Source organism: Oryx dammah, unplaced genomic scaffold, assembly GCF_014754425.2.
Source record: "Oryx dammah isolate SB20612 unplaced genomic scaffold, SCBI_Odam_1.1 HiC_scaffold_3, whole genome shotgun sequence".
NCBI classification, from domain to species: domain Eukaryota; kingdom Metazoa; phylum Chordata; class Mammalia; order Artiodactyla; family Bovidae; genus Oryx; species Oryx dammah.
In genome coordinates, this window is record NW_024070187.1 from 108,889,024 (window position 1) to 108,899,666 (window position 10,643).

A 10,643-nucleotide genomic window follows, 5' to 3' on the forward strand; every position below is an offset into this window, starting at 1 on the left:
TAAGATAACCCATCTAGTATAACAGCAGAGAAATGACAAGCCAACATGGCTTCAGATTCATAAAGTGCCAACGAGGCAGTACCTGCCAGAGGCACTGGCACCGTATTTTTTTTCTAAGCTGAAATGAGCTGAACACAAGTACAAAGCTTATTATGAATCTCATTTTCAGTTCTTTGGAAATCTTTCATGAGTCTTTGCTATCTAAGGAGATGGTCAAAGGAGAGACTATGTATAGTAGGGGATTAGGTTAGACAAATGCCTATAGAAATTCAATATCCATCTTTCTCCTTTTGATTCTGCTATGAAGAGAAGAAATCTTATCCTCCTTAGTAAATGAGCTTACAGAGACCTCTAAAGAGGCAGAGGTCATTAGATTGTATAGGGACCCTGAACACTATTCCTAAGGACAGATTCCAGGTTATGTCCCCAGCAAGGGTGAATAGATATATCAACAGATTATTTTTCATTGACATCTAAAATCAACAAACCAATCATTTTTTTACCAATCATGAGAGCTGTGCCTAAACATTGAGCATTCATGATTATTAATAAAAGAGACCATTCAGCAGCTTTACAACCCATTTTGAACTCAAATTAAGAAAATGCTTGAGTGTGCTTTTTGTCTAACACATTTCTGCAGTCTAAAATAAATATAAAATAAAGAGCAAGTGATAAGTCATTACTAAAAAAAAAAAAAAAGCCAGAGATGTGCATTAAAATGATGTATAACATAACCACATTTATTTAAGGAAGTATTCCAATATCAGAGGGCAAAGCTCAACAATGCAAAAACACAATTACTTTTTGCACCAACCTAATAGCTGTGTTTCCTCATGAATTCTCTTACTGGAAAACACCTTGATGCTGGAAAGACTGAAGGCAAAAGGACAAGGGAGTGGCAAAGGATGAGATGTTGGATGGCATCACTGACTCAATGGATGTGAGTTTGAACAAACTCTGGGAGACAGTGAGGGACAGGGAAGCCTGTCATGCCGCAATACATGGGGTCCCAAAGAGATGGACACAACTTAGCGACTGAACAACAATAGCAACAAGCTGTGTTTCTTCATGAGTTCATGTACTTTAACCTTCATTTACTTAATAATAAGAATTTCTCCTCCCTTCATCTCACAAAGTTACTTTGAGGCTATTAGAATTAACTATGAAAGCAACCCCAAACTGTCAAGGGCCAAACAGATGTCACTCTGACTCTACTCATTTCAGAATTCCAGAGAATGGGAGTTATAGGCCAGCAGCCTTTGGTGTTGGACTGCCTGAGTTCAAATCTGAGCTCACACTCACTAACTGTGACCTTGAACAAGTGCAGGCTTCCATTTCCCCATCTGTGAAATATGAAATGGATGGGCGTCTGTATGGCACTCACAACAATGACGAGAACCTAGAGAACTTTCCATGAAAAGTTAGGATGTGATTCAGTAAGGGCTTTTTAAATTTAATTTTTCCTGGACTATAGTTGATTTACAATGTTGTGTTAGTTTCAGGTGTACACCAAATCGATTCAGTCATACACGTATCTCTCTCTCTCTTTCTTTCTCTCTCTCTCTCTCTATATATATATATATCGCCATCCTTTTTCAGATTCTTTTCCCATATAGGCTATTACAGAATATTGAGTAGAGTTCCCTGTGCTATAAGTGGCCACCCCTCAACTATGTATAAACTTTGAGGATGCTGAAGAATGGACAAGATATAGTTCCCACCTTTAGAGTTCTCATAGACTTAGAAGTGGCAGACACAGAGGTAAACAAATGTTATAATGGAGATAAAATGTGGTAAAGCACAAGGCACAGAGCCATTCCTAATCCTGTGCTCTGTCCTTTTGCCTTTCCTCTGTTTCCCTGTTCTTCAAAGACAAATTTCCCCGATAACCACATCTACTTTCAAGGCTTAAGTTATAAACTGTGCTCCAGCAGAGCTAAGACCCACAGCCTAGGACTCCACCCTCACAATCCCTGTGAGGTATCCCCTGTGAGGATACCTGGAGGGTATCCCCATGTGGCTTCCTCCCATCCCCCACTCCTGAATCTAAACCTCTTTCAACTAATCCCTCCACCTAATTAATGACCATGCCATGATAATTCTATCAGAGAAACAGGCCCTATTTCTCAACCCGTATACATATCTGCTATGTTCATCTTGACTATTACAAGAGCTTCCTATGCATTTCTGGGCCTCGAGTCTCAACTTCCCTACCCTCCACTCATTCCCCATTCAACCACTTGAGTTCTTCTAAAGCCTGTATCTGTTTTCACAATACTCAGTCTGGTAAATGGCTTCCCACTGCCAACCCTATGGAATTGTGATCTTAGGTCTACAGGACTCTAAACTCAAATCTCAAATTCCTTTATAATTTAATTCATACTTCTCAGATTTCACAGACAAAAAAAGGAACCTCATGTTCCTTTCTAGAACACACATGTACCTTCTATTCCTCTCCACTTTTGCTCTTGCTCATCCTGTTATTTCAAATATTCTATTTGCCAGCTATCCATCTACTAACCGGTTTCATCCTTCTATGTCCAGCTCATATCCCACCTAATGCATATTGCTTTCCCTGATTAACAAGAATCCCCCAACCTACATACCATGTAGGTTGAACCGTATGATTTACCGTATTTTGGGTCAGTCAAAAATGGTCAAATAACAACAGTTTCAAATAATTCCAACTATAACTGAATATGTCTCTCTTACATCATTTCCCTGCTTCAGTAGACTTCCTTACACCCTGTCTTCATCCCTCCATGCCCAGTACCTAGTGGGGACAGAAAAGTAGATGCTCAAAAAATGCCTGAAGAATTCAAGATAATTGATATGTAAGGATCTTGGTACTTCATTGAGTTCCCTTAAGTCTGTATGCATATTGCTCTCAATTTTCTGGAGCCCGACAAGGGTAAAGTCAGTCACCTAAGACTATCTTCTCAAGTCAGGAGTGTAGGTATCCTTTCTTCATTTCCATCAGGACCTCACTCTCTCTAGCTACCAATTAATAATTGCCTAACCTAGAGTGATAATTGGCTCAGAGATGGTAAAGAATCTGCCTGCAATGTGGGAGACCTGAGTTCAATCCCTGGGTTGGGAAGATCCCCTGGAGGAGGGCATGGCAACCCACTCCAGTATTCTTGCCTGGAGAATCCTGTGGACAGAGGAGCCTGGCGGGCTACAGTCCTTGGGGTTGCAGCGAGTCAGACACAGCTGAGCGACTAAGAACACACACAACCTATAGAGGGAAAAACCCACCTCCAGGGTCACCTTTTCTTTAAGTATGTGTGTGTGTTCTGTTGTTCAGTCTTATTGACTTGTTTCAAGCCCATGGACTGTAGCCCACCAGGCTCCTCTGTCCATGGGATTCCTCAGGCAAGAATACTAGAGTGGGCTGCCATTTCCTTCTCCAGGGGATCTTCCAACCCAGGGACTGAACCTGCATCTTCTGTGTCTCCTGCAATGGCAGGCAGCTTCTCTACCACTGAGCCACCTGGGAAGCCCTTCTTTAGGCAGCAAGTATGTAATTTGTAATGTTAATCATTCAGGACATTCACTCATTCATCATTTAATCATTGGTGTGTGATTGGCCCTGAGAAAAAAGCAGTAAATGAGGCAACCAGAGACAATGAATTTAGAGTGCCTTTATTCTTTAATCTGGTCTTCAGACATTTTTCCCTGAGAATCACCTGAAGATATTTTGAACATTTGAACAATATTTTCTATACTTAACACTTTTAAGCTGTTAAACAGCTTAACACTTGTAAGCTGTCTAAAATTTTTAGCATAAGTTGAAATTGTCACAAAGGATGTGATTTTCACATATATTAATATTTTCATTTATATATTACTATATTAATTTAAATGTATCAAATGAAATTTGAATATTATAAATTAAATGCTCAAGACTAGTTATTTTTATTGATAAAAAGTATTTTGTAAAATTTGGAAACTTTAGGCCTTTCCTCTCTTTTTTCAACTCACATTTCCATAATACTTTCTCCCTGGATTTTATACACATATATTAAATCAAAACGGCAGAGCTGCATAGTTAGGTCAATTTAAAAAAATATCCCTGGCAATCAATAAACTGAATTGCACTTTCTTTCAGGAAAAAAGCTTCATTTATTATATCAGTTCAAATAGATATAATAATAAGCACTGCCAGAAACATTATAAAAACATTGAGAAATAAGTTACACAATGAATCTTATAAAACAGATTATAAGTATTAAAAATTAAGATAATATAGATCTAATATAAATAATTAATTCATTTTCCATAAATTATAAAAAGATAAAACAATACATTTGCTCTCAGCAACTAATTTATAATAAAACAATAAATGAATTGTTTATGAAATAATGAAAATATCATTCCTCTAGTAAGAGTGTGTATCTCTGTCCAGTTAAAGGCAAAGAATGGTCACATGAAGCAAAGATGATCTAACTACATACCATCACAAGAGACAGAGAGATGTGAAAAGTTGAAAGTAAAAGGACAGAAAAATATATACCATACAAAGAGTATCCAGAAGTGAGCCGAAGTGGCTACAGTTCAGTTCAATCTCAGTCATATGCAATTCTTTGTGATCCCATTGACTGCAGCATGCCAGGCTTCCCTGTCTATCACCAACTCCCAGAACTTGTTCAAACTTATGTCCATTGAGTTGGTGATGCCATCCAACCATCTCATCCTCTGTTGTCCCCTTCTCCTCCCACCTTCAGTCTTTCCTAGCATGAGGGTATTTTCCAATAAATCAATTCTTTGTATGAGGCAGCCAAAGTATTGGAACTTCAGCTTCAGCATCAGTCCTTCCAAAGAATATTCAGGCCGGATTTCCCTTAGGATTGAATGCTTTGATCTCCTTGCAGTCCAAGGGACTCTCAACAGTCTTCTCCATTACCACAGTTCAAAAGCGTCAGTTCTTCAGTGCTCAGCTTTCCTTATGGTCCAACTCTCACATCCATACATGACTACTAGAAAAACCATAACTTTGACTAGACAGACCTTTGTAGGTAAAGTAATGTCTCTGCTTTTTAATATGCTGTCTAGGTTGGTCATAACTTTTCTTCCAAGGGGCAAGTGTCTTTTAATTTCATGGCTGCAGTCACCACCTGCAGTGATTTTGGAGCCTAAGAAAATAAAGTCTCTCCCTGTTTTCATTGTTTCCCCATCTATTTGCCATGCAGTGATGGGACCAGATGCCATGATCCTAGTATTTTGAATGCTGAGTTTTAAGCCAGCTTTTTCATTCTCCTCTTTCACTTTCATCAAGATACTCTTTAGTTCCTCTTTGCTTTCTGCCATAAGGGTGGTATCATCTGCATATCTGAGGTTATTGCTATTTCTCCCTACAGTAGTATAAGGCAAAATAATCTTAGAGACAAACTTTGTTACTAGAGACAAAAAAGGACATAATAATAAAAGGGTCAGTTTATCGGGAAGACAAAATATGTATAAACAACGCATCTAACAACAGAGCACCTCAAAACATGAAGTAAAGTACATAAATTAAAAGGCAAAATATAAAATTCAACAATAATATTTGAAAAGTGCAATAACCCGCTCTCAACAATGGTTAGAACAACCAGGCAGATAACAATGAAGTAGAAAATGAAAACACTGTAAACCAACTAAATGTAACAGACATCTACAGAGCGCCCCAATCAACAACAAGCAGAATATACATTCTTCTCGAGTACACATGGGACACTTTCCAGGATATATTAGGAGGCCATAAAGCAAATCTCAATTGATTTAAAAGTATCTCAGGTGGTGCTAGTGGCAAAGAATCCGCCTGCCAATGCAGGAGACAAGGGTTTGACTCCTGGGTTGGGAAGATCCCCTGGAGGAGGAAACAGTGATCCAATCCAATATTCTTGCCTGGAAAACTCCATGGACAGAGGATCTTGGCAGGCTATAGTCCATAGGGCTGCAAAGAGTCAGACACGATTGAGTGAGCATACACACACAGTTTTTAAATATTTAAATTATACAATGGGCTTCCCTGGTGGCTCAGTGGGTAAAGCGTCTGCCTCCAATGCGGGAGACCCGGGTTCAATCCCCGGGTTGGGAAGACCCTCTGGAGAAAGAAATGGCAACCCACTCCAGTACTCTTGCCTGGAAAATCCCATGGACTGAGAAGCCTGGTAGGCTACAGTCCGTGCTATAGTCCATAGGGCTGCAAAGAGTCAGACACGATTGAGTGACTGAGCATACACACACAATTTTTAAATATTTAAATTATACAATGTTCTCTGACTGCAATGGAATGAAATGGAAACTCATAATGATATAAAGAAATTTGAGAAATGAAAAGTTTAAAAACTCTCCTAAGTAATAAATGAGTCAAAGAAGAAATCACAAGGCAAATTTTAGATAAATGAAAATAAAACCACATATACCAAAACTCAACAGCAATCAGAGGGAAACTTACAGCTATAATGCTTATTTTTATAAGAAGAATAAATATCTATGATCAAAAACCTGAACTTCCATCTTAAGAAATTAAAAAAAGAAGAAGCTAAAACAAAAGCAGGCAGGAAGAAGAACATAATAAAAATTAGAGCACAAAAAAATAAATAGAAGTAGTAGTGAACATCAATGAAATAAAAAGCTAGTGCTTTGAAAAAGATCAACAAAATTAGCCTCTAGTTAACCTGGCCAAGAAAAAGGCAATGGCACCCCACTCCAGTACTCTTGCCTGGAAACTCCCATGGACGGAGGAGCCTGGTGGGCTGCAGTCCATGGGGTCTAAGAGTCGGACACGACTGAGCGACTTCCCGTTCACTTTTCACTTTCATACATTGGAGAAGGAAATGGCAACCCACTCCAGTGCTCTTGCCTGGAAAATCCCAGGGACGGGGAAGCCTGGTGCGCTGCCATCCATGGGGTTGCACAGAGTCGGACACGACTGAGGCGACTTAGCAGCAGATTACTGAAATCCGGAATAAAAGAGGGGATCTCAGTACTAACCTCAGAAATAAAAAGAATTGTAAGGGAGTAGTATGAGTAATCATATGACATCAAATTTGATAACCTAGATGAAACAGATAAATTCTCAGAAAAACACAAGCAATTGAAACTGAAATAAGAAAAAAAATCTGAATAGACTTACAACAAGTAAAGAGATTTCATTAGCAATTTTAAAACTTTCCACAAAGGAAAATCTAGGCCTAGATGGCTTCACTAGTGAATTCAACCATGCATGTAGAGAACTAATACCAACTCTTCACACACTCTTACAAAAAATTTGAAGAGGAAGAAACACTTCCCAACTCATTCTATGACACCAGTATTACATTGATACCTAAACCAGACAAAGACATGACTAGACCACTACAGATCAGTATTCCTCGTGCACGCTGTGCATGCCACATCCCTTCAGTTATGTCCAGCTCTTTGTGACCCTATGGACCACAGCCTGTGAGGCTCCTCTGAACATGGAGATTTTCCAGGCAAGAATATTAGAGTTAGTTACCATGCCCTCATCCAGGGGATCTTCCCAACCTAGTGACTGAATCCACGTTTCTTATTTCTCCTGCATTGGCAGGCAGGTTCTTTACCCCAGCACCACCTCAGTTCAGTTCAGGTCAGTCACTCAGTAAGTCCGAATCTTGGCGACCCCATGGACTACAGCAAACCAGACTTCCCTGTCCATCACCAACTCCCAGACCTTGCTCAAACTTATGTCCATTGAGTTGGTGATGCCATCCATCCGCCTCATCCTCTGTCATCCCCTTCTCCTCCTGACTTCAGTCTTTCCCAGCATCAGGGTCTTTTCCAAGGGACTCTTAAGAGTCTTCTCCACCAACACATTTCAATAGCATCAATTCTTCAGTGCTCAGAAGAAGAATTATGGTCCAGAGTAAGAGAGTTATGGTCCAACTCTCACATCCATATGTGACTTCTGGAAAAACCATTGCTTTGACTAGATGGACATTACTTTACCAACAAAGGTCTTCTAGCCAGAGCTAAGGTTTTTTCAGTAGTCATCTATGGATGTGAGAGTTGGACCATAAAGAAAGCTGAGTGCCAAAGAATTGATACTTTTGAACTGTGGTGTTGGAAAAGACTCTTGAGAGTTGCTTGGACTACAAGGAGATCCAGCCAATCCTCAAGGAAATCAATGAATATTCATTGGAAGGACTGCTGCTTAAACTGAAACTCCAATAGTTTGGTCACCTTTATGTGAAGAGCTGACTCACTGGAAAAGACCCTGATGCTGGGAATGATTGAGGGCAGGAGGAGAAGGGGATGACAGAGGACAAGATGGTTGGATGGCATCATCAACTCAATGGACATAAGTTTGAGCAAGCTCTGGGAATTGTGGTGGACAGGGAAGCCTGGAATGCTGCAGTCCATAGGGTCGCCAAGATTCAGACACGACTGACTGAGAGACTGAACTGAACTGAACTGATACAGTTGCACACCGTGACCAAGAGGAATTTTCCCCAGAAATGCAAGATTTGTTTAACATTCAAAACTTAATCAAAACAATATTAATAGAAAAAAATGCAGAAACCACAAGAATCTCAATAGATGCAGCAAATGAATAATTTTTATATCAGCTACATGGATAAATGATAATCCTTTGCATGCATTGTACAGGAGACAGGGAGCAAGACCATCCCCAAGAAAAAGAGAAATGGCTGTCTGAGGAGGCCTTACAAATAGCTATGAAAGGAAGAGAAGTGAAAAGCAAAGAGAAAAGGAAAGATATACTCATTTGAATGCAGCGTTCCAAAGAATAGCAAGGAGAGATAAGAAAGCCTTCCTCGGTGATCTGTGCAAAGAAATAGAGGAAAACAATAGAATCGAAAGACTAGAGATCTCCTCAAGAAAATTAGAGATATCAGCAGATATTTTATGCAAAGATGGGCTCGATAAAGGACAGAAATTGTATGGACCTAACAGAAGCAGAGGAGAAGGCAATGGCATCCTACTCCAGTACTCTTGCCTGGAAAATCCCATGGACAGAGGAGCCCAGTAGGCTGCAGTCCATGGGGTCGCTAAGAGTCAGACACGGCTGAGTGACTTCACTTTAACTTTTTACTTTCATGCATTGGAGAAGGAAATGGCAACCCACTCCAGTGTTCTTGCCTGGAGAATCCCAGGGATGAGGCAGCCTGGTGGGCTGCCATCTATGGGGTCGCACGGAGTCGGACATGACTGAAGTGACTTAGCAACAGAAGCAGAAGATATTACAAAGATATTACAAAGAATATACAGAAGAACTGTACAAAAAAGATCTTCACGACCCAGATAATCATGATGGTGTGATCACTCACCTAGAGCCAGACATCCTGGAATGTGAAGTCAAGTGGGCCTTAGGAAGCATCACTACAAACAAAGCTAGTGGAGGCAATGGAATTCCAGTTGAGCTATTTCAAATCGTGAAAGATGATGCTGTGAAAGTATGGCACTCAATACGCCAGCAAATTTGGAACACTCAGCAGTGGCCACAGGACTGGAAAAGGTCAGTTTTCATTCTAATCCCAAAGAAACGCAATGCCAAAGAATGCTCAAACTACTGCACAGTTACACTCATCTCACAGGCTAGTAATGCTCAAAATTCTCCAAGCCAGGCTTCAACAATGTGAACTGTGAACTTTCAGATGTTCAAGCTGGTTTTAGAAAAGGCAGAGGAACCAGAGATCAAATTGCCAAAATCCTCTGGATCATCGAAAAAGCAAGAGAGTTTCAGAAAAACATCTATTTCTGCTTTATTGACTATGCCAAAGCCTTTGACTGTGTGGACCACAATAAACTGTGGAAAATTCTGAGAGAGATGGGAATACCAGACCACCTGACCTGCCTCTCGAGAAATCTGTATGCAGGTCAGGAAGCAACAGTTAGAACTGGACATGGAACAACAGACTGGTTCCAAATAGGAAAAGGAGTACATCAAGGCTGTATATTGTCACCCTGTTTATTTAACTTATATGCAGAGTACATCATGAGAAATGCTGGGCTGGAAGAAGAACAAGCTGGAATCAACATTGCCGGGAGAAATATCAATAACCTCAAATATGCAGACAGCAGCCTTATGGCAGAAATTGAAGAAGAACTAAAGAGCCTCTTGATGAAAGTGAAAGAGGAGAGGGAAAATTTTTCCTTAAAGCTCAACACTCAGAAAACGAAGATCATGGTATCCGGTCCTATCACTTCATGGCAGATAGATGGGGAAACAGTGGAAACAGTGGCTGACTTTATTTTTCTGGGCTCCATAATCACTGCAGATGGTGATTGCAGCCATGAAATTAAAAGACGCTTACTCCTTGGAAGGAAAGTTATGACCAACCTAGACAGCATATTAAAAGGCAGAGACATTACTTTGTCAATAAAGGTCTGTCTAGTCAAGGCTATGGTTTTTCCAGTGGTCATGTATGGATGTGAGAGTTGGACTGTAAAGAAAGCTGAGCGCTGAAGAATTGATGCTTTTGAACTGTGGTGTTGGAGAAGACTCTTGAGAGTCCTTTGGACAGCAAGGAGATCCAACCAATCCATCCTATAGGAAATCAGTCCTGAATGTTCATTGGAAGGACTGATGCTGAAGCTGAAACTCCAATAGTTTGGTCACCTTATGTGAAAAGCTGACTCATTGGAAAAGACCCTGATGCTGGTAAAGATTGAAGGCA

General features: G+C 40.1%; 1 non-coding gene across 1 annotated transcript; it reads left to right on the forward strand.

Annotated features, from left to right (window-relative positions):
- The first annotated feature begins 6,007 nt into the window (after positions 1 to 6,007).
- Positions 6,008 to 6,079, forward strand: TRNAW-CCA. Its single transcript has one exon. It is a non-coding gene; the product is annotated as a tRNA-Trp (tRNA).
- Positions 6,080 to 10,643: the final 4,564 nt, after the last annotated feature.